The 25190-nt window shown below is 30.8% G+C and overlaps 1 long non-coding RNA gene across 1 annotated transcript; it reads left to right on the plus strand.

Annotated features, from left to right (window-relative positions):
- The first annotated feature begins 24253 nt into the window (after window positions 1-24253).
- Window positions 24254-24899, plus strand: LOC140679806 (uncharacterized). The gene is made up of 3 exons (XR_012051155.1): window positions 24254-24636; window positions 24704-24762; window positions 24868-24899. It is a non-coding gene; the product is annotated as an uncharacterized lncRNA (long non-coding RNA).
- The last annotated feature ends 291 nt before the right edge of the window (window positions 24900-25190 follow it).

Genomic DNA, 25190 nt, shown 5'->3' on the forward strand with positions numbered 1-25190 from the left:
TGAACAGAGTTGTTAGAACGCTGGTTTTTAATATATTATTAAAGTTTGACTGACCTATCTGACTGTTTTTTTGATATTCCTTTAGCGCAGTTAGATGCGGCTTATAACACGGGGCGGCTTATAGGTGGACAAAGTTTTGAAATATGCCGTTCATTGAAGGCGCGGCTTATAACCTAGGGCGCCTTATGGTGCGGAAAATACGGTATACAGTAAGACAAAAACAACCTGTCTCTGTGATCACTACAGGTGTATAAATAATAATAATAGTGTGAAATAAAATCAGTCCCTTGGGCACAAAACTGAAAATAATACAGCTCTCCAAAAAGTGCACTTCTGCTGCTATTTGACATAACCGTTTGTTATGATGCTTTGACATTTTTGCACTTTATTTCTTTATTGAAAGAAAATTCTATGAAGAGAAAAGTTGTTTGCAAATGTGGAAGTTCAAGCTAAAAAAAAGAAATACACTCTATTGAGTTAACATTATTTCTTTATAGGGGGAAAGATGGTATGTTATGAGCTAGGAATGTAACAACTACACTACCCAGCATGCAACGGGAGTGACGAGCATGCGCGGTAGCCCCGAAAAGTGTTGTTGCATGTCGCCACGCCGGCAGCTAAGAATGAGGTTATGTGAAAGTAAACGTCAAGAAGTCAGCCAACACGCCTCGTCTGCATTATTTATAATTGGACAGACAACACGTATACAGTGTGATTTTGTTTTGTTTACAAGGAAAGAAAAACAAAAGTTAAAAAAGGGAGAAATATGTTGCATATATATATATATATATGTATGTGCTGCGGTTGCTTTAAGAACGTTGCGACAGCTGCCGTAAAGGAGGTGCGTTGCTAGCCTGGTTGCTATGTTTCCGCTTGGTCGTAAAAGTGTTGGTCATGTGTTTGTACCCTGCTCAAATCTCTCAGTAAACTTATTCATTGGATTATACCTTTTGTTTTCAACTTTATTACACCTTGGAGCGCTTTTTCCGGTCCATTGTCATTAATTGATATTTTACAGCCATTTAATTGATATTTCACTGTCAATTATTGATATTTTACTATCATTCATGAACTGATATTTTACTGTCATTATTTAATTAATATTAATTAATTGACATTTTTACTGTTATTCATTAATTTATATTTATTAATTGATATTTTACAGTCATTGATATTTTACTGTCGTAAAATATATTATATTTTACTATAATTTATTAATTGATATTTTACAGTCATTGATATTTTACTGTCATTCATTAATTGCTATTTTACTGTCATTCATTCATTTATATTCTACAGTCATTTATGAATTGATATTTTACAGTTATTGATATTTTACAGCCATTTATGAATTGATATTTCACAGTCAATTATTATTTGATATTTTACTATCATTCATGAATTGATATTTTACTGTCATTAATTGATATTTTACAGCCATTTAATTGATATTTCACTGTCAATTATTGATATTTTACTATCATTCATGAACTGATATTTTACTGTCATTATTTAATTAATATTATTAATTAATTGACATTTTTACTGTTATTCATTAATTGATATTTATTAATTGATATTTTACAGTCATTGATATTTTACTGTCGTAAAATATATTATATTTTACTATAATTTATTAATTGATATTTTACAGTCATTGATATTTTACTGTCATTCATTCATTTATATTCTACAGTCATTTATGAATTGATATTTTACAGTTATTGATATTTTACAGCCATTTATTAATTGATATTTCACAGTCAATTATTATTTGATATTTTACTATCATTCATGAATTGATATTTTACCGTCATTAATTGATATTTTACAGCCATTTAATTGATATTTCACTGTCAATTATTAATTGATATTTTACTATCATTCATGAACTGATATTTTACTGTCATTATTTAATTAATATTATTAATTAATTGACATTTTTACTGTTATTCATTCATTTATATTTATTAATTGATATTTTACAGTCATTGATATTTTACTGTCGTAAAATATATTATATTTTACTATAATTTATTAATTGATATTTTACAGTCATTGATATTTTACATTGGATTATACCTTTTGTTTTCAACTTTATTACACCTTGGAGCGCTTTTTCCGGTCCATTGTCATTAATTGATATTTTACAGTCATTAATTAATTAATATTTTACAGTCATTAATTAATATTTTACAGTCATTAATTAATGGAGATTTTACTGCTATTCATGAATGTATATTTTACTGTAGTTTATTAATTGATATTTTACAGTCATTGATATTTTACTGTCATTCATTAATTGATATTTTACAGTCATTAATTAATTAATATTTTACAGTCATTAATTAATATTTTACAGTCATTAATTAATGGAGATTTTACTGCTATTCATGAATGTATATTTTACTGTAGTTTATTAATTGATATTTTACAGTCATTGATATTTTACTGTCATTCATTAATTGATATTTTACAGTCATTAATTAATTAATATTTTACAGTCATTAATTAATGGAGATTTTACTGCTATTCATGAATGTATATTTTACTATAGTTTATTAATTGATATTTTACAGTCATTGATATTTTACTGTCATTCATTAATTGATATTTTACTGTCATTCATTCATTTATATTCTACGGTCATTTATTAATTGATATTTTACAGTTATTGATATTTTACAGCCATTTATTAATTGATATTTCACAGTCAATTATTATTTGATATTTTACTATCATTCATGAATTGATATTTTACTGTCATTAATTGATATTTTACAGCCATTTAATTGATATTTCACTGTCAATTATTGATATTTTACTATCATTCATGAACTGATATTTTACTGTCATTATTTAATTAATATTATTAATTAATTGACATTTTTACTGTTATTCATTCATTTATATTTATTAATTAATATTTTACAGTCATTGATATTTTACTGTCGTAAAATATATTATATTTTACTATAATTTATTAATTGATATTTTACAGTCATTGATATTTTACTGTCATTCATTAATTGATATTTTACTGTCATTCATTCATTTATATTCTACAGTCATTTATGAATTGATATTTTACAGTTATTGATATTTTACAGCCATTTATGAATTGATATTTCACAGTCAATTATTATTTGATATTTTACTATCATTCATGAATTGATATTTTACTGTCATTAATTGATATTTTACAGCCATTTAATTGATATTTCACTGTCAATTATTAACTGATATTTTACTATCATTCATGAACTGATATTTTACTGTCATTATTTAATTAATATTATTAATTAATTGACATTTTTACTGTTATTCATTCATTTATATTTATTAATTGAGATTTTACAGTCATTGATATTTTACTGTCGTAAAATATATTATATTTTACTATAATTTATTAATTGATATTTTACAGTCATTGATATTTTACTGTCATTCATTAATTGATATTTTACTGTCATTCATTCATTTATATTCTACAGTCATTTATTAATTGATATTTTACAGTTATTGATATTTTACAGCCATTTATTAATTGATATTTCACAGTCAATTATTATTTGATATTTTACTATCATTCATGAATTGATATTTTACTGTCATTAATTGATATTTTACAGCCATTTAATTGATATTTCACTGTCAATTATTGATATTTTACTATCATTCATGAACTGATATTTTACTGTCATTATTTAATTAATATTATTAATTAATTGACATTTTTACTGTTATTCATTCATTTATATTTATTAATTGAGATTTTACAGTCATTGATATTTTACTGTCGTAAAATATATTATATTTTACTATAATTTATTAATTGATATTTTACAGTCATTGATATTTTACTGTCATTCATTAATTGCTATTTTACTGTCATTCATTCATTTATATTCTACAGTCATTTATGAATTGATATTTTACAGTTATTGATATTTTACAGCCATTTATTAATTGATATTTCACAGTCAATTATTATTTGATATTTTACTATCATTCATGAATTGATATTTTACTGTCATTAATTGATATTTTACAGCTATTTAATTGATATTTCACTGTCAATTATTGATATTTTACTATCATTCATGAACTGATATTTTACTGTCATTATTTAATTAATATTATTAATTAATTGACATTTTTACTGTTATTCATTAATTTATATTTATTAATTGATATTTTACAGTCATTGATATTTTACTGTCGTAAAATATATTATATTTTACTATAATTTATTAATTGATATTTTACAGTCATTGATATTTTACTGTCATTCATTCATTTATATTCTACAGTCATTTATTAATTGATATTTTACAGTTATTGATATTTTACAGCCATTTATTAATTGATATTTCACAGTCAATTATTATTTGATATTTTACTATCATTCATGAATTGATATTTTACTGTCATTAATTGATATTTTACAGCCATTTAATTGATATTTCACTGTCAATTATTAACTGATATTTTACTATCATTCATGAACTGATATTTTACTGTCATTATTTAATTAATATTATTAATTAATTGACATTTTTACTGTTATTCATTCATTTATATTTATTAATTGATATTTTACAGTCATTGATATTTTACTGTCGTAAAATATATTATATTTTACTATAATTTATTAATTGATATTTTACAGTCATTGATATTTTACTGTCATTCATTAATTGATATTTTACTGTCATTCATTCATTTATATTCTACAGTCATTTATGAATTGATATTTTACAGTTATTGATATTTTACAGCCATTTATTAATTGATATTTCACAGTCAATTATTATTTGATATTTTACTATCATTCATGAATTGATATTTTACTGTCATTAATTGATATTTTACAGCCATTTAATTGATATTTCACTGTCAATTATTAATTGATATTTTACTATCATTCATGAACTGATATTTTACTGTCATTATTTAATTAATATTATTAATTAATTGACATTTTTACTGTTATTCATTCATTTATATTTATTAATTGATATTTTACAGTCATTGATATTTTACTGTCGTAAAATATATTATATTTTACTATAATTTATTAATTGATATTTTACAGTCATTGATAGTTTACTGTCATTCATTAATTGCTATTTTACTGTCATTCATTCATTTATATTCTACAGTCATTTATTAATTGATATTTTACAGTTATTGATATTTTACAGCCATTTATTAATTGATATTTCACTGTCAATTATTATTTGATATTTTACTATCATTCATGAATTGATATTTTACTGTCATTAATTGATATTTTACAGCCATGTAATTGATATTTCACTGTCAATTATTGATATTTTACTATCATTCATGAACTGATATTTTACTGTCATTATTTAATTAATATTATTAATTAATTGACATTTTTACTGTTATTCATTAATTTATATTTATTAATTGATATTTTACAGTCATTGATATTTTACTGTCGTAAAATATATTATATTTTACTATAATTTATTAATTGATATTTTACAGTCATTGATATTTTACTGTCATTCATTAATTGCTATTTTACTGTCATTCATTCATTTATATTCTACAGTCATTTATGAATTGATATTTTACAGTTATTGATATTTTACAGCCATTTATTAATTGATATTTCACAGTCAATTATTATTTGATATTTTACTATCATTCATGAATTGATATTTTACTGTCATTAATTGATATTTTACAGCCATTTAATTGATATTTCACTGTCAATTATTGATATTTTACTATCATTCATGAACTGATATTTTACTGTCATTATTTAATTAATATTATTAATTAATTGACATTTTTACTGTTATTCATTAATTTATATTTATTAATTGATATTTTACAGTCATTGATATTTTACTGTCGTAAAATATATTATATTTTACTATAATTTATTAATTGATATTTTACAGTCATTGATATTTTACTGTCATTCATTAATTGCTATTTTACTGTCATTCATTCATTTATATTCTACAGTCATTTATTAATTGATATTTTACAGTTATTGATATTTTACAGCCATTTATGAATTGATATTTCACAGTCAATTATTATTTGATATTTTACTATCATTCATGAATTGATATTTTACTGTCATTAATTGATATTTTCCAGCCATTTAATTGATATTTCACTGTCAATTATTGATATTTTACTATCATTCATGAACTGACATTTTACTGTCATTATTTAATTAATATTATTAATTAATTGACATTTTTACTGTTATTCATTAATTTATATTTATTAATTGATATTTTACAGTCATTGATATTTTACTGTCGTAAAATATATTATATTTTACTATAATTTATTAATTGATATTTTACAGTCATTGATATTTTACTGTCATTCATTAATTGATATTTTACTGTCATTCATTCATTTATATTCTACAGTCATTTATTAATTGATATTTTACAGTTATTGATATTTTACAGCCATTTATTAATTGATATTTCACAGTCAATTATTATTTGATATTTTACTATCATTCATGAATTGATATTTTACTGTCATTAATTGATATTTTACAGCCATGTAATTGATATTTCACTGTCAATTATTGATATTTTACTATCATTCATGAACTGATATTTTACTGTCATTATTTAATTAATATTAATTAATTGACATTTTTACTGTTATTCATTAATTTATATATATTAATTGATATTTTACAGTCATTGATATTTTACCGTCGTAAAATATATTATATTTTACTATAATTTATTAATTGATATTTTACAGTCATTGATATTTTACTGTCATTCATTAATTGATATTTTACTGTCATTCATTCATTTATATTCTACAGTCATTTATTAATTGATATTTTACAGTTATTGATATTTTACAGCCATTAATTGATATTTCACAGTCAATTATTATTTGATATTTTACTATCATTCATGAATTGATATTTTACTGTCATTAATTGATATTTTACAGCCATTTAATTGATATTTCACTGTCAATTATTGATATTTTACTATCATTCATGAACTGATATTTTACTGTCATTATTTAATTAATATTATTAATTAATTGACATTTTTACTGTTATTCATTAATTTATATTTATTAATTGATATTTTACAGTCATTGATATTTTACTGTCGTAAAATATATTATATTTTACTATAATTTATTAATTGATATTTTACAGTCATTGATATTTTACTGTCATTCATTAATTGCTATTTTACTGTCATTCATTCATTTATATTCTACAGTCATTTATTAATTGATATTTTACAGTTATTGATATTTTACAGCCATTTATTAATTGATATTTCACAGTCAATTATTATTTGATATTTTACTATCATTCATGAATTGATATTTTACTGTCATTAATTGATATTTTACAGCCATTTAATTGATATTTCACTGTCAATTATTAATTGATATTTTACTATCATTCATGAACTGATATTTTACTGTCATTATTTAATTAATATTAATTAATTGACATTTTTACTGTTATTCATTAATTTATATTTATTAATTGATATTTTACAGTCATTGATATTTTACCGTCGTAAAATATATTATATTTTACTATAATTTATTAATTGATATTTTACAGTCATTGATATTTTACTGTCATTCATTAATTGATATTTTACTGTCATTCATTCATTTATATTCTACAGTCATTTATTAATTGATATTTTACAGTTATTGATATTTTACAGCCATTAATTGATATTTCACAGTCAATTATTATTTGATATTTTACTATCATTCATGAATTGATATTTTACTGTCATTAATTGATATTTTACAGCCATTTAATTGATATTTCACTGTCAATTATTGATATTTTACTATCATTCATGAACTGATATTTTACTGTCATTATTTAATTAATATTATTAATTAATTGACATTTTTACTGTTATTCATTAATTTATATTTATTAATTGATATTTTACAGTCATTGATATCTTACTGTCGTAAAATATATTATATTTTACTATAATTTATTAATTGATATTTTACAGTCATTGATATTTTACTGTCATTCATTAATTGCTATTTTACTGTCATTCATTCATTTATATTCTACAGTCATTTATTAATTGATATTTTACAGTTATTGATATTTTACAGCCATTTATGAATTGATATTTCACAGTCAATTATTATTTGATATTTTACTATCATTCATGAATTGATATTTTACTGTCATTAATTGATATTTTACAGCCATTTAATTGATATTTCACTGTCAATTATTGATATTTTACTATCATTCATGAACTGACATTTTACTGTCATTATTTAATTAATATTATTAATTAATTGACATTTTTACTGTTATTCATTAATTTATATTTATTAATTGATATTTTACAGTCATTGATATTTTACTGTCGTAAAATATATTATATTTTACTATAATTTATTAATTGATATTTTACAGTCATTGATATTTTACTGTCATTCATTAATTGATATTTTACTGTCATTCATTCATTTATATTCTTCAGTCATTTATTAATTGATATTTTACAGTTATTGATATTTTACAGCCATTTATTAATTGATATTTCACTGTCAATTATTATTTGATATTTTACTATCATTCATGAATTGATATTTTACTGTCATTAATTGATATTTTACAGCCATTTAATTGATATTTCACAGTCAATTATTAATTGATATTTTACTATCATTCATGAACTGATATTTTACTGTCATTATTTAATTAATATTATTAATTAATTGACATTTTTACTGTTATTCATTAATTTATATTTATTAATTGAGATTTTACAGTCATTGATATTTTACTGTCATTCATTAATTGATATTTTACTGTCATTCATTCATTTATATTCTACAGTGATTTATTAATTGATATTTTACAGTTATTGATATTTTACAGCCATTTATTAATTGATATTTCACAGTCAATTATTATTTGATATTTTACTATCATTCATGAATTGATATTTTACTGTCATTAATTGATATTTTCCAGCCATTTAATTGATATTTCACTGTCAATTATTGATATTTTACTATCATTCATGAACTGATATTTTACTGTCATTATTTAATTAATATTATTAATTAATTGACATTTTTACTGTTATTCATTAATTTATATTTATTAATTGATATTTTACAGTCATTGATATTTTACTGTCGTAAAATATATTATATTTTACTATAATTTATTAATTGATATTTTACAGTCATTGATATTTTACTGTCATTCATTCATTTATATTCTACAGTCATTTATGAATTGATATTTTACAGTTATTGATATTTTACAGCCATTTATTAATTGATATTTCACAGTCAATTATTATTTGATATTTTACTATCATTCATGAATTGATATTTTACTGTCATTAATTGATATTTTACAGCCATTTAATTGATATTTCACTGTCAATTATTAATTGATATTTTACTATCATTCATGAACTGATATTTTACTGTCATTATTTAATTAATATTAATTAATTGACATTTTTACTGTTATTCATTAATTTATATTTATTAATTGATATTTTACAGTCATTGATATTTTACTGTCGTAAAATATATTAGATTTTACTATAATTTATTAATTGATATTTTACAGTCATTGATATTTTACTGTCATTCATTAATTGCTATTTTACTGTCATTCATTCATTTATATTCTACAGTCATTTATTAATTGATATTTTACAGTTATTGATATTTTACAGCCATTTATGAATTGATATTTCACAGTCAATTATTATTTGATATTTTACTATCATTCATGAATTGATATTTTACTGTCATTAATTGATATTTTACAGCCATTTAATTGATATTTCACTGTCAATTATTGATATTTTACTATCATTCATGAACTGATATTTTACTGTCATTATTTAATTAATATTATTAATTAATTGACATTTTTACTGTTATTCATTAATTTATATTTATTAATTGATATTTTACAGTCATTGATATTTTACTGTCGTAAAATATATTATATTTTACTATAATTTATTAATTGATATTTTACAGTCATTGATATTTTACTGTCATTCATTCATTTATATTCTACAGTCATTTATGAATTGATATTTTACAGTTATTGATATTTTACAGCCATTTATTAATTGATATTTCACAGTCAATTATTATTTGATATTTTACTATCATTCATGAATTGATATTTTACTGTCATTAATTGATATTTTACAGCCATTTAATTGATATTTCACTGTCAATTATTAATTGATATTTTACTATCATTCATGAACTGATATTTTACTGTCATTATTTAATTAATATTATTAATTAATTGACATTTTTACTGTTATTCATTCATTTATATTTATTAATTGATATTTTACAGTCATTGATATTTTACTGTCGTAAAATATATTATATTTTACTATAATTTATTAATTGATATTTTACAGTCATTGATATTTTACTGTCATTCATTCATTTATATTCTACAGTCATTTATTAATTGATATTTTACAGTTATTGATATTTTACAGCCATTTATTAATTGATATTTCACAGTCAATTATTATTTGATATTTTACTATCATTCATGAATTGATATTTTACTGTCATTGATATTTTACAGCCATTTAATTGATATTTCACAGTCAATTATTAATTGATATTTTACTATCATTCATGAACTGATATTTTACTGTCATTATTTAATTAATATTATTAATTAATTGACATTTTTACTGTTATTCATTAATTTATATTTATTAATTGATATTTTACAGTCATTGATATTTTACTGTCGTAAAATATATTATATTTTACCATAATTTATTAATTGATATTTTACAGTCATTGATATTTTACTGTCATTCATTAATTGCTATTTTACTGTAATTTGTTAATTGATATTTTACACGCTTAATCACACAAATCCTATGGCTGCACAACACGTGATCCGTCTGTAATTACAGTTGATGATTCATGAATAAAATGGCGCGTCATATGAAATTCTTACCACAAACATGTTCCTAGCCCCTTCCTGCTCCATCACTGTTGAGACTACGATGGCAAATGTCATTCGCTTTGACCTCCGTGGCGCGCAGCGGCGGTGCTGGGCTTGCCAACAGCCACAATCCCAGCTGGAGATGTGCCAGTCCTTTATGCAAATGTATGCTCTAATGATGGTAAATTTCCTTGTTTTATTTTTATTTTTTTTAGTACAAATGATGTCTCAAATTTATTCAAGTTTGAATTAAAAAGTACAAAAAAATGTCACATAAAGTGTGAAGAAATTTTGGAAGTGAACTTTTTTGGAAGCAAATAAGAAATGAAAAGGGCGCCTGCATGCCACTAGTCAGACTAGTGTGTGAGCCTTGGGGGAGAATCTGACAACTTTGTCGCCATCTTGTGGTCAACTTGAGTAATTGCGGTTAATGGCCACGAATAGCACATTGCTAACACACAATGTATTTTGCCAATGACAGGCTAACAAAAATTAGCATCGCAATCGCGATCTATTTAAACTGTTGCAAACGTCCATAGAAAGACATTTTGAGAGAACAACTGTAAGTTCAACTACTTACAGGCATTTATTCTTCAAACTGTGTGGAAGTGAAGTTATGACTGCTGACTTTGCACTTGTGCTAAGCTAAGCTAGCCTGCGTCACTGCGTTGACTGGCTACGAACAAACATTTGCAATGTCATGCAAACAACTGCCACAAGAGGCAGCACATCCATGGACATGATGGACATGAGCACATTTATAAAAAGGAAGAAGATGGATGACGTCACAAACGCGTCGACATGTAAAAACGTAAACAAAGAACTACTTCTTGCACTTTTATTCATAATACGACTAAAAAAGTACAGAAACACAGATAAAAGGTAACATGTTCAAGCAACGACTTATGTCCAAAAACGGTATGAAATATATACGTTTTGTCTTGTACAAAAAATAGTATTATTCTGTGAAAAAGACAAAATGGATGAAAGAAGTATTCTCTAGTCACGAGTTTAAGCAAAAATAATAGTGCAGAAAAAAGAAAAAAATATTTAGTCTTAAAGCCCTTCTGTCAGATTACACAAAACATAAATGTAACATACAACAATAAAAACCACAATTTGTTTAAAAAAAAAAAGAAGGAAGGAAGCGAACAAAATATTGGCATCATCACACCAGTATCGATCCGATACTAACACTGCCCATGGTTTGATTGATTGATTGAGACTTTTATTAGTAGATTGCACAGTACAGTACATATTCCGTACAATTGACCACTAAATGGTAACAAAGGTACCATGAATTGATTAACGTGGACCCCGATTTAAACAAGTTGCATACCTGCCAACTTTTGAAATCAGAAAAACCTAGTAGCCAGGGTCCAAGGGCCGCAGGCCCCGGTAGGTCCAGGACAAAGTCCTGGTGGAGGGTCCAGGGCTTCGCCCCCCGACGCAAAATGATTATTAGCATTCAGACAGGTTAAAATGTTGCTAAAACCATCACTTTTCTATCAGTCACAGTGACTTTTCAAAACAAAAATATTACAGCAAAAATCATATGGGTTGATTGACATGTTTATTCTGTAAGCTAACTTCAATAGTTTGAAATTATTTTGACAGTTAATGCCAGTTATCCTGTCAACCTTTCACAAGACTTCAATTTGTTAATTGAAAGTATAAACACTTTTTACAGTAAACAAATGGTAAAACAGTACTAAACAATTCCATTAAAAAAAACATTGGTGTCATTATTAACTTTCTGTCCAAGCTTGTATAATCTACTGCCTTGTTCAATTGTAAAAAATATTATGTGCCTAAAATTCACATTTCTATCACAATTATCATACTGTAAACATGGTAAGCTAACTTCATTAAAATTAATAGTCCTGTCAATAGCATGGAATTACAATTCAAATGTAGTTTTTTTGTAAGCCTTTCAAAAGAATTCAAAATATGAAAAATTCATGAAAATGAATTGAAGCCATCAGACACTTGAAAAGTTGCACATCACATCTCTAATGTAATCATTTGAACTTTTCAACAGAAATAGCACTGCAAAAATATTAAGGACATACTTCTGTATTTTGGTAGTTATGCTGTCAACATTTAACAAGATTTCTTCAACTTGGACTTGAAAGCATAAATAGTATAAACACTTTTAACAGTATAACAGTACTAAACAATTCCAATAGATAACATTGGTGTCATTACCTTTTTGTGGCTAAAATCCAAATTTATTCTATCAGATTGATCATACTGCAAAAATGATATGGTAACTTTATAAGTTTATTTGAAGTGGCATAAAACACTGAAAGTGATTGTTCCTATAACCCCTTTCTTTCAAATGTTTGTTCCACTTGTGGCAGTCGGCACCAGCATACCGTCTTTGACAACTTGAAGTGGCATAAAACACTGAAAGTGATTGTTCCTATAACCCCTTTGTTTTAAATGTTTTATGCCACTTCAAGTTGTCAAAGACGTGCTGTGAAATACAGCAGACAGGATTGCGCACCAAACACGAAGCAAGGCCAAAGCGCATGCATGGTGCAGGAGAACAAAGGACTTCTTTCATTTAAGGTTTGTGATAAACCATCAAAGTCATTCGTTAAAAGGACTCTATAGTAATATAAAGCGAGTTTTTCTGGACATTATCATGCAAGAAAAGTTTATTTTTGGGACCGCGATCACCGCGTAATGATTTTTAAAAGGTTGCATTACAAACATTTAACTGTCCCATGTGATCAGCCAGTGCGATTGGAAGTCCATGCTCAATTATTGCCTCCGTAAATAAAACTTCGGCATTTATCACATCCAAAGAATCTGTTTGGGCGACGAAAAACGTTGAAAGTTTTCCACTTGTATCGCTAGCAACGGCATTAGACTTGTGTTTTTTTGTCCCAACGTGGTCTTTTACATCGCTAATTCCTCCGTGTCCGATCGAAAAATCTTGTCTGCACAAGGTGCAATTCGCATAGTTTTCACCCTTTTTTTTTTTTTTTATTAATGAAAAACCGTATTTTTTATCACTGCAACCGTAACCCGGAATAGGTTGATGAAAACCGTACTAATTACGGGAAAACCGTAGTTGGCAGGTATGAAGTTGACAATCTTATTGGGTGTTACCATTTAGTGGTCAATTGTACGGAATATGTACTTGTAACAGTCGCTGATCTGCGTTGTGTATCTTGTAGTGAGGCGCACAAACAGGAGTTGAATCATGGAGGATTTATTCACCTTTTTTGAATAGAAACAAAAACAACGGGGCGTCACATACACAGTCCACGGCAGAAAGGATCTCTCTCCACAGCTCCGAGCGTCAGTGCTCATTCAATTCAATTATGTATTCTTAATGTGGAAATAATAATAATAATAACTAAAATAGTAATAATAATAATAATAATGAAAAGGTAAATAAAGCATAAAATAGTCTCAATTAAATTAATTAAATACCGTATTTTCCGCACCATAAGCCGCCCTGGGTTATAAGCCGCGCCTTCAATGAACGGCATATTTCAAAACTTTGTCCACCTATAAGCCGCCCCGTGTTGTAAGCCGCATCTAACTGCGCTAAAGGAATGTCAAAAAAACAGTCAGATAGGTCAGTCAAACTTTAATAATATATTACAAACCAGCGTGATGTGGGCGCGCATGGAGTCGTATATCAACATGGACGGAGCTGCGTGAAAAAAGCCACCCGGCCTCTTCGCGTAAACTTCCCTTAACCACTCGCTCATCTTTTCTTCATCCATCCATCCCTTCGAGTTAGCTTTTATGATGACGCCGGCTGGAAAGGTCTCTTTTGGCAAGGTCTTCCTTTTGAATATCACCATGGGTGGAAGTTTCTGGCCATTAGCATGGCAAGCTAGAACCACAGTGAAGGATGACTTCTCATTCCCTGTGGTGCGAATATTCACCGTACGTGCTCCCGTTGTATCCACAGTGCGGTTCACAGGAATATCAAAAGTCAGTGGAACCTCGTCCATGTTGATAATGTTCTCTGGCCGGATCTTTTTTTCAGCTATCTTGTTTTTACAATATGCACGGAAAGTAGCCAGCTTTTCTTGAAAGTCTTTAGGCAGTTGCTGTGAAATAGTAGTCCGTGTACGGATGGAGAGATTGCGTCTTTTCATGAACCGGAAACCTGTCGCTTAGTAGGAGCCATTTTGTGGTCTTTACAGATGTAAACACACAAAGGAAATGAAACATAATATCCGCGCGCTTCTTCTTCTTCTACGATGGCGGGTGGTTGCTTACAGTAGAAGAAGAAGCGCTTCCTCTTCTATGGGGGCGGGTGCTTACCTTGGCGGTTGCTTGCCGTAGAAGAAGAAGCACTTCCTCTTCTACGGGGAAAAAAGATGGCGGCTGTTTACCGTAGTTGCGAGACCTAAACTTTATGAAAATGAATCTTAATATTAATCCATATATAAAGCGCACCGGGTTATAAGCCGCACTGTCAGCTTTTGAGTAAATTTGTGGTTTTTAGGTGCGGCTAATAGTGCGGAAAATACGGTAAAACACAGTATATAAAATATATACTTCAGCAGATAATATATATTAAGAAAAACGATCCTTAAAATGTGCAATAATACACCTCATCTTTCCCACCCACATCGACTCTTTTTATATTTTTTATACAATAAACTATGTCAAAAAAACCTCATAACAGACATACCTTTTTTGAATAGAAACAAAAACAACGGGGCGTCACACACAGTCCACGGCAAAAAGGATCTCTCTCCACTAAAGAATAAAGAAGAAAATAATACACACTCATATTAATGCTAGAGCGGCACACAAGATGTCCACACAGACACACAGCAGAGCCCCTGACCCGTGCGTAAACTTACGAGACCAGGAAACCCCGCAACAACTGCCGCTAGCAATAGGCTAATCCACACATCATTTAGCATACAAAAGTATTTTTTTTCAACAATTCATCAACCAACATTCAGGAATTCAACCCGCATGCCCCCCAACAAGTCACAAGACAGTGCGCATTCCCACAAAACACTTTTAAGAACGACAACCAAAAAGTTTATAAAAAAAAACAAAGGGAGAGACATAAACGTGACTTACCCATACCTGCCAACTTTTGAAATCAGAAAAACCTAGTAGCCAGGGTCCAAGGGCCGCAGGCCCCGGTAGGTCCAGGACAAAGTCCTGGTGGAGGGTTCAGGGCTTCGCCCCCCGACGCAAAATGATTATTAGCATTCAGACAGGTTAAAATGTTGCTAAAACCATCACTTTTCTATCAGTCACAGTGACTTTTCAAACCAAAAATATTACAGCAAAAATCATATGGGTTGATTGACATGTTTATTCTGTAAGCTAACTTCAATAGTTTGAAATTATTTTGACAGTTAATGCCAGTTATCCTGTCAACCTTTCACAAGACTTCAATTTGTTAATTGAAAGTATAAACACTTTTTACAGTAAACAAATGGTAAAACAGTACTAAACAATTCCATTAAAAAAAAAATTGGTGTCATTATTAACTTTCTGTCCAAGCTTGTATAATCTACTGCCTTGTTCAATTGTAAAAAATATTCTGAGCCTAAAATTCACATTTCTATCACAATTATCATACTGTAAACATGGTAAGCTAACTTCATTAAAATTAATAGTCCTGTCAATAGCATGGAATTACAATTCAAATGTAGTTTTTTTGTAAGCCTTTCAAAAGAATTCAAAATATGAAAAATTAATGAAAATGAATTGAAGCCATCAGACACTTGAAAAGTGGCACATCACATCTCTAATGTAATCATTTGAACTTTTCAACAGAAATAGCACTGCAAAAATATTAAGGACATACTTCTGTATTTTGGTAGTTATGCTGTCAACATTTAACAAGATTTCTTCAACTTGGACTTGAAAGCATAAATAGTATAAACACTTTTAACAGTATAACAGTACTAAACAATTCCAATAGATAACATTGGTGTCATTACCTTTTTGTGGCTAAAATCCAAATGTATTCTATCAGATTGATCATACTGCAAAAATGATATGGTAACTTTATGATAAGTTTACTTGAAGTGGCATAAAACACTGAAAGTGATTGTTCCTATAACCCCTTTGTTTCAAATGTTTGTTCCACTTGTGGCAGTCGGGCACCAGCATACCGTCTTTGACAACTTGAAGTGGCATAAAACACTGAAAGTGATTGTTCCTATAACCCCTTTGTTTTAAATGTTTTATTACCTCTTCAAGTTGTCAAAGACGTGCTGTGAAATACAGCAGACAGGATTGCGCACCAAACACGAAGCAAGGCCAAAGCGCATGCATGGTGCAGGAGAACAAAGGACTTCTTTCATTTAAGGTTTGTGATAAACCATCAAACTCATTCGTTAAAAGGACTCTATAGTAATATAAAGCAAGTTTTTCTGGACATTATCATGCAAGAAAAGTTTATTTTTGGGACCGCGATCACCGCGTAATGATTTTTAAAGGTTGCATTACAAACATTTAACTGTCCCATGTGATCAGCCAGTGCGATTGGAAGTCCATGCTCAATTATTGCCTCCGTAAATAAAACTTCGGCATTTATCACATCCAAAGAATCTGTTTGGGCGACGAAAAACGTTGAAAGTTTTCCACTTGTATCGCTAGCAACGGCATTAGACTTGTGTTTTTTTGTCCCAACGTGGTCTTTTACATCGCTAATTCCTCCGTGTCCGATCGAAAAATCTTGTCTGCACAAGGTGCAATTCGTGTAGTTTTCACCCTTTTTTTTTTTTTTATTAATGAAAAACCGTATTTTTTATCACTGCAACCGTAACCCGGAATAGGTTGATGAAAACCGTACTAATTACGGGAAAACCGGAGTAGTTGGCAGGTATGAAGTTGACAATCTTATTGGGTGTTACCATTTAGTGGTCAATTGTACGGAATATGTACTTGTAACAGTCGCTGATCTGCGTTGTGTATCTTGTAGTGAGGCGCACACACAGGAGTTGAATCATGGAGGATTTATTCACCTTTTTTGAATAGAAACAAAAACGGGGCGTCACACACAGTCCACGGCAAAAAGGATCTCTCTCCACAGCTCCGAGCGTCAGTGCTCACTCAATTCAATTATGTATTCTTAATGTGGAAATAATAATAATAATAACTAAAATAGTAATAATAATAATAATAATGAAAAGGTAAATAAAGCATAAAATAGTCTCAATTAAATTAATTAAATACCGTATTTTCCGCACCATAAGCCGCCCTGGGTTATAAGCCGCGCCTTCAATGAACGGCATATTTCAAAACTTTGTCCACCTATAAGCCGCCCCGTGTTATAAGCCGCATCTAACTGCGCTAAAGGGAATGTCAAAAAAACAGTCAGATAGGTCAGTCAAACTTTAATAATATATTACAAACCAGCGTGATGTGGGCGCGCATGGAGTCGTATATCAACATGGACGGAGCTGCGTGAAAAAAGCCACCCGGCCTCTTCGCGTAAACTTCCCTTAACCACTCGCTCATCTTTTCTTCATCCATCCATCCCTTCGAGTTAGCTTTTATGATGACGCCGGCTGGAAAGGTCTCTTTTGGCAAGGTCTTCCTTTTGAATATCACCATGGGTGGAAGTTTCTGGCCATTAGCATGGCAAGCTAGAACCACAGTGAAGGATGACTTCTCATTCCCTGTGGTGCGAATATTCACCGTACGTGCTCCCGTTGTATCCACAGTGCGGTTCACAGGAATATCAAAAGTCAGTGGAACCTCGTCCATGTTGATAATGTTCTCTGGCCGGATCTTTTTTTCAGCTATCTTGTTTTTACAATATGCACGGAAAGTAGCCAGCTTTTCTTGAAAGTCTTTAGGCAGTTGAAATAGTAGTCCGTGTACGGATGGAGAGATTGCGTCTTTTCATGAACCGGAAACCTGTCGCTTAGTAGGAGCCATTTTGTGGTCTTTACAGATGTAAACACACAAAGGAAATGAAACGTAATATCCGCGCGCTTCTTCTTCTTCTACGATGGCGGGTGGTTGCTTACAGTAGAAGAAGAAGCGCTTCCTCTTCTATGGGGGCGGGTGCTTACCTTGGCGGTTGCTTGCCGTAGAAGAAGAAGCACTTCCTCTTCTACGGGGAAAAAAGATGGCGGCTGTTTACCGTAGTTGCGAGACCTAAACTTTATGAAAATGAATCTTAATATTAATCCATATATAAAGCGCACCGGGTTATAAGCCGCACTGTCAGCTTTTGAGTAAATTTGTGGTTTTTAGGTGCGGCTAATAGTGCGGAAAATACGGTAAAACACAGTATATAAAATATATACTTCAGCAGATAATATATATCCTTAAAATGTGCAATAATACACCTCATCTTTCCCACCCACATCGACTCTTTTTATATTTTTTATACAATAAACTATGTCAAAAAAACCTCATAACAGACATACCTTTTTTGAATAGAAACAAAAACAACGGGGCGTCACACACAGTCCACGGCAAAAAGGATCTCTCTCCACTAAAGAAGAAGAAAATAATACACACTCATATTAATGCTAGAGCGGCACACAAGATGTCCACACAGACACACAGCAGAGCCCCTGACCCGTGCGTAAACTTACGAGACCAGGAAACCCCGCAACAACTGCCGCTAGCAATAGGCTAATCCACACATCATTTAGCATACAAAAGTCTTTTTTTTCAACAATTCATCAACCAACATTCAGGAATTCAACCCGCATGCCCCCCAACAAGTCACAAGACAGTGCGCATTCCCACAAAACACTTTTAAGAACGACAACCAAAAAGTTTATTAAAAAAAACAAAGGGAGAGACATAAACGTGACTTACCAGCTCCGAGCGTCAGTGCTCACTAAAGCTGGTCACAAAGGTGCAACGCCAAATCACCCCCCAGGGAAACAAAAAGGTATGTAATGGAAAATAAGAGAGTGGAACCTATTTACAATGAGAAACACTTTTGGGGAAGTTCACCACAAAAAAAATGATGTGAATAAATGACCAAAATTAAAATAAAATCGAATACAATTTAGCTCGGCTACATACTGTTAAACCAGTTTGATTGTGGACTATTACTGACACCTTGTGGCGATGGGAAATGCTGCGCGTCATTAGTTTGGCCACTTCCGGTTTACGATGTTAGTTCAGTTCATAAACAATGAGAAGTAGACGAGTTGTGTAACTCTTACAAGCCTTGGAAAAGATACGTCTGTAAGTAAACTGTTTAACTTGTTTATGTGGCTCAATGTGAAGGTGGAAAGTGGCTAAATTTGATAGTAAGATGTGCGTTGAAAAACGATTTTTGTGCACTAATTTAATGGATGTTTGAGGACTTAAAATGGCTGCCGGTCGCATATTTCCACCATCGAAATAGTTTCAACACTCAGCAGTATTTGTTTGATGATAGTACTGTATATTTGTGTAAAGCTAATGTTTATATATTGTGTATTACATTTCAGTATGTTAATTGAATCATATAGCTTATACATTGTTATTGTGTGTATAGGCGAGGGCGGACCTACGTCACTTCCGCCTGCCAATCCCCTAGCAACTGGTCGCCATATTGAATTCGTTGAAAACAAACCAGCTCACAGCGAACACAGCATTGACAGAAAAGGCATTTAACGAGGTTTCACGGCATTTTAAACTGTTCTAAATGGCGTATGATTATGTAAATAGTCTTTCCAGTGAGGCTAGGTTAAGATACGAGTTAAAATGTTCTGTAGTTGGATTAAACGACTGCCCTTACCGCCTTCCAGCAGATGCGTGGACTGATAATCCTACACAATGGCCGGACATGGAATTTGGAAATCAGGTCGGTTGTTAGCTTCGGTTGTTATATAACAAATAAATCACATAAAAATTGTTAAATCACCCAAGGTATGTTGATAAATGATAATAAGGATGACACGGTGGCTACCAGTATCTGTATATTTATTATATCTGTAGAGAGCTCATTCAAATTCAGTTCAGTATTATGATTTATTATTTGCTGAATTACTGGAAATAGCCTTTATACCGTATGTTATTGTTGTGCAACAACAACAACTTCAGCTGTCGAACGTTATTCAGTAAAAATTCAACGGGTTCAACATTAGCATGGACAGTATAGCCAAGTTGTGGTTAAGAAGGTGGATTTTTGTTCCTTATATTTACCAGAAACGAAGTGATCCGAACACACGACCCGGGATTTTGGGGGACTCCAGTGAGAACCGTCCTCGTTTTCCCGGTGTAAAGCTGCGAGCCATTTGTCTCGTCTCTGTGGGCTTTTAGCACGCTTTGGCAGAACAAAATAGGACCTTTGTTTTCCCTGTTTCCAGTTGTGGTTTGCACAACCAAAAACAACACAGTTTTTTGGCATTTTGGAGGCAGAATGACGGGTTTAATCAGCGCAGGTCGACAGGTTAAAGAGTAATGGCGACGGTTTGTTTTCAACGCCAGTCAGGTTGCTATGGCTCGAATAACCCGTATGTAGCTCAGTTGCCCGGATGTCGGCCCTGCCCTATAAAAAAAATAACAGTCCAGTGCAAGACAAAAGTAGATAGGAAAAGACCAAGCAAGATCAACAACAATAAAGAGCCTAAATGGATTAATCTGCTTTGGAACTTTATTAGAACGTCCTGGATTGGTTGTTAGCTGTCTGCCAAGCTGTACAACCTCAACACATTTAGTGAGGGCAGAACATGTACCGTACTGTGCAATCTACTAATAAAAGTCTCAACACCCGAATACGTTTTTCAACTTGTTTAAGTCGGGGTCCACGTTAATCAATTCATGGTATCGACACTATCGATCAGTGTATGTCGTAGTCAGAGGTGGGTAGTAACGCGCTACATTTACTCCGTTACATCTACTTGAGTAACTTTTGGGATAAATTGTACTTCTAAGAGTAGTTTTAATGCAACATACTTTTACTTTTACTTAAGTATATTTATAGAGAAGGAACGCTACTTTTACTCCGCTACTTTTATCTACATTCAGCTCGCTACTAATTTTTTATCGATCTGTTAATGCACGCTTTGTTTGTTTTGGTCTGCCAGACAGACCTTCAAAGTGCCTGCCTTACTGGTGACGTTTCACTTCGTTCCACCAATCAGATGCAGTCACTGGTGACGTTGGACCAATCAAACAGAGCCAGGTGGTCACATGACCTGACTTAAACAAGTTGAAAAAAACTTATTGGGGTGTTACCATTTAGTGGTCAATTGTACGGAATGTGTACTGTACTGTGCAATCTACTAATAAAAGTTCCAATCAATCAATCAAAAGTGTGAAGGAAAAAAGATACTTTTTTATTTCAACCGTACATCCTGTCAAAAGCCTCAAGACTGACCGCACATGAGGACGTTCCTGTCTTCACAATAAAAGTGGCGCTCCATCGCGCCTGCGCTTTCAAAACAAGAGTCTCCGAAAGCCAGCGCAAACAAGCTAGCAAGCTACGGAGTTTGACGCCAATATATTTCTTGTAAAGTGTATAAAAACGAGTATGGAAGCTGGACAAATAAGATGCCAAAAACCCACCACTTTCATGTGGTATTAGACAGAAAGGAGGAACTTTTCTTCTCCTCCATTTGAAAACGTGGACGTTATCACGACTGTCTGATTACAATCAACGCAAATCATCAGAATCAGGTAATACACCAACTTATATTCTTGTCTTCATGAAAGAAAGGAATCTATATGTTAAACATGCATGTATATTCATTAAAACACCTTTAACATGTAAACAAAAACAGCAAAATAAATACATATAAATTATATACTGTATATATCAATGTATATGTATATATATATATATATATATATATATATATATATGTGTGTGTGTGTATGTGTGTATGTTACTCATCAGTTACTCAGTACTTGAGTAGTTTTTTCACAACATACTTTTTACTTTTACTCAAGTAAATATTTGGGTGACTACTCCTTACTTTTACTTGAGTAATACATCTCTAAAGTAACAGTACTCTTACTTGAGTACAATTTCTGGGTACTCTACCCACCTCTGGTCGTAGTATGGGTTGTAATGATCAGACAGTTTATACAAGCAATGTGTTTATTCCGACTAGCCTCAGTGTAGCATAGGATTCAATGTGTAACAACAACAAGCGTCATTACGTAACATCCGGTCGGGGACATCCTGTATGTTATATCAAAATAAAAGCATAACACCACATCTCTCTTTCTAGAAAACTAAACAGACTGTAACAATTACAGCTGTATGTCAGATAATGTAAAATCTGTAAACCTTTGCATGAAGTATAACATGTATTCACTCAGAATGGAATAATGCACTCCTAAGACTTCTCAAGAAAAATAACAAAAGCAAACAGTCAGTAGAGGTGTGGGAAAAAAATCGATTTGAATTTGAGTCGCAATTCTCACGTTGTGCGATTCAGAATCGATTATCATTTTAAAAAATCGATTTTTTTTATTTTTACCACAGAACATTATAGTGTTCTGTGGTTACTTTTTAAACTGTTGGCCAACCAAAAAGTAACTTTTTGGTTGGCCAACGGTTTACGTTGTATTGCGCACTCTGACGGCAAGTGTGGGAGTCGGTTCTGAAGTATGAAGTAAAGAGCGGACGTGACGACAGGCTGTCCTCACTCAGGTCCGCACGTGCCTTAAGTCCGGCTGGAAATCGGGAGAAATTCGGGAGAATGGTTGTCCCGGGAGATTTTGGGGAGAGGCACTGAAATTCGGGAGTCTCCCGGAAAATTCGGGAGGGTTGGCAAGTATGCTCACGGGGGCGTGTCTAGCGGTGCTCCTGCAGAAGCGGTAAAAAGCGGACTGCGCGTGCGCCGTAACAAAAAAAACTGCTCTGTTTTATTCGTCAACGTTGCAACATTTTCTAAATGACATTTCACCTGTAAGCTTTTTTATTCCACTTTTGTTATGTATTTGTTTATATTACTAGTATTTTTAGGGGGAAAAAAATAAATAGTATTTTCAGAATGTGCCATGGGCCTGTATAGCGCTATATAAATATAATTCACTTCACTTTAAAATATCAGCTGCGGGCTAATAATCCCCCTCTTGTCCCCACAATTTCCCCCTCTGTCTTCCCTTTTTTCCGCTTTCTATCCCCTCCTGCTCCGGCCCGGCTGCATCAAATGATAATATAAATACATTTAATAAAGTCAAATACAGATAAAAATGTGGCTTTAGCTTTTACGCTCTGTTACTGCAGATATATCACGCCATATTGATTGCCAGTATTTACTTGTGTTGAACAGGACATTGAACTGATCTTGGCCCAACTGGAGCCACTCCAGCAACAAATGATGGCGGCCAAAAAAGTAGCCTCGAGTACAGGAGCAAACAGGCCGCTCTTCTTTCTGACAAGAAGAATAAGAAGGTTGAGATGGATTCTACCAAGAAGATCTTCCAATCTGTCGAGAGCATTTACAACTCCACTAAGGAAGCTCTCAAGCAGACTTACCAATCTGCCAAGGAGACTTACAAAAGAGACATAAAAACTCTCGAGCAGACTTACCACAACAACATAAAAACTCTCGAGGAGACTTACCAATCTGCCAAGCAGACTTATAAAAGAGACATAAAAACTCTCGAGGAGAAATTTGAATGTGACAGGAATACTTACCGAACTGCCAAGAGAAATCTCCAATGTGAGATAGACAACATCAATGTTGACTGTAAGGAACGTAGATTCTACAATGTGACATTACAATATTGTTGTTAAATTTAAACCATCTCTTGCAGTGAAGTTGCTTGATGCAAAACGAGCATATGAAATTAAGCTGGCAGAACTCAAGGCAAAGGTATGATTACATAAGTGGGCTGATAATGAACTGTTTCATTTGTAACTTGTATTTCTGTATCTTACATTAACCGAAACATCAACAACAACTGAACTCCAAACACAGTATGGAAGAGGAGGAACGCCACCTCGTAAGTGCTTGTGTTCATATACTTCCAACTGGAGGAAGAATTACTGATAACTGTTTTCTCCACAGCGACACCTCCTGGAGATGGTGACAACGAGCGTGATGAAGCTATGGACATCCTACCCCAGCGGGAAAAAGGTGGTCCGCCGCCCCAGTTCATATGCTTCAAAACTGGAGGAGTATTTTGTGATTAACTTTTTCTCCACTACTGAACTTTCTGAAGAGGGGGAAGACGACTATGATCCTGATGAAGGTGCCAGTCCGACCCAGGGACGGCCAAAAAGCAAAAGAAAAAAAAAGTC

This window comes from Nerophis lumbriciformis, linkage group LG24 (genome assembly GCF_033978685.3).
Source record: "Nerophis lumbriciformis linkage group LG24, RoL_Nlum_v2.1, whole genome shotgun sequence".
Lineage (NCBI taxonomy): Eukaryota > Metazoa > Chordata > Actinopteri > Syngnathiformes > Syngnathidae > Nerophis > Nerophis lumbriciformis.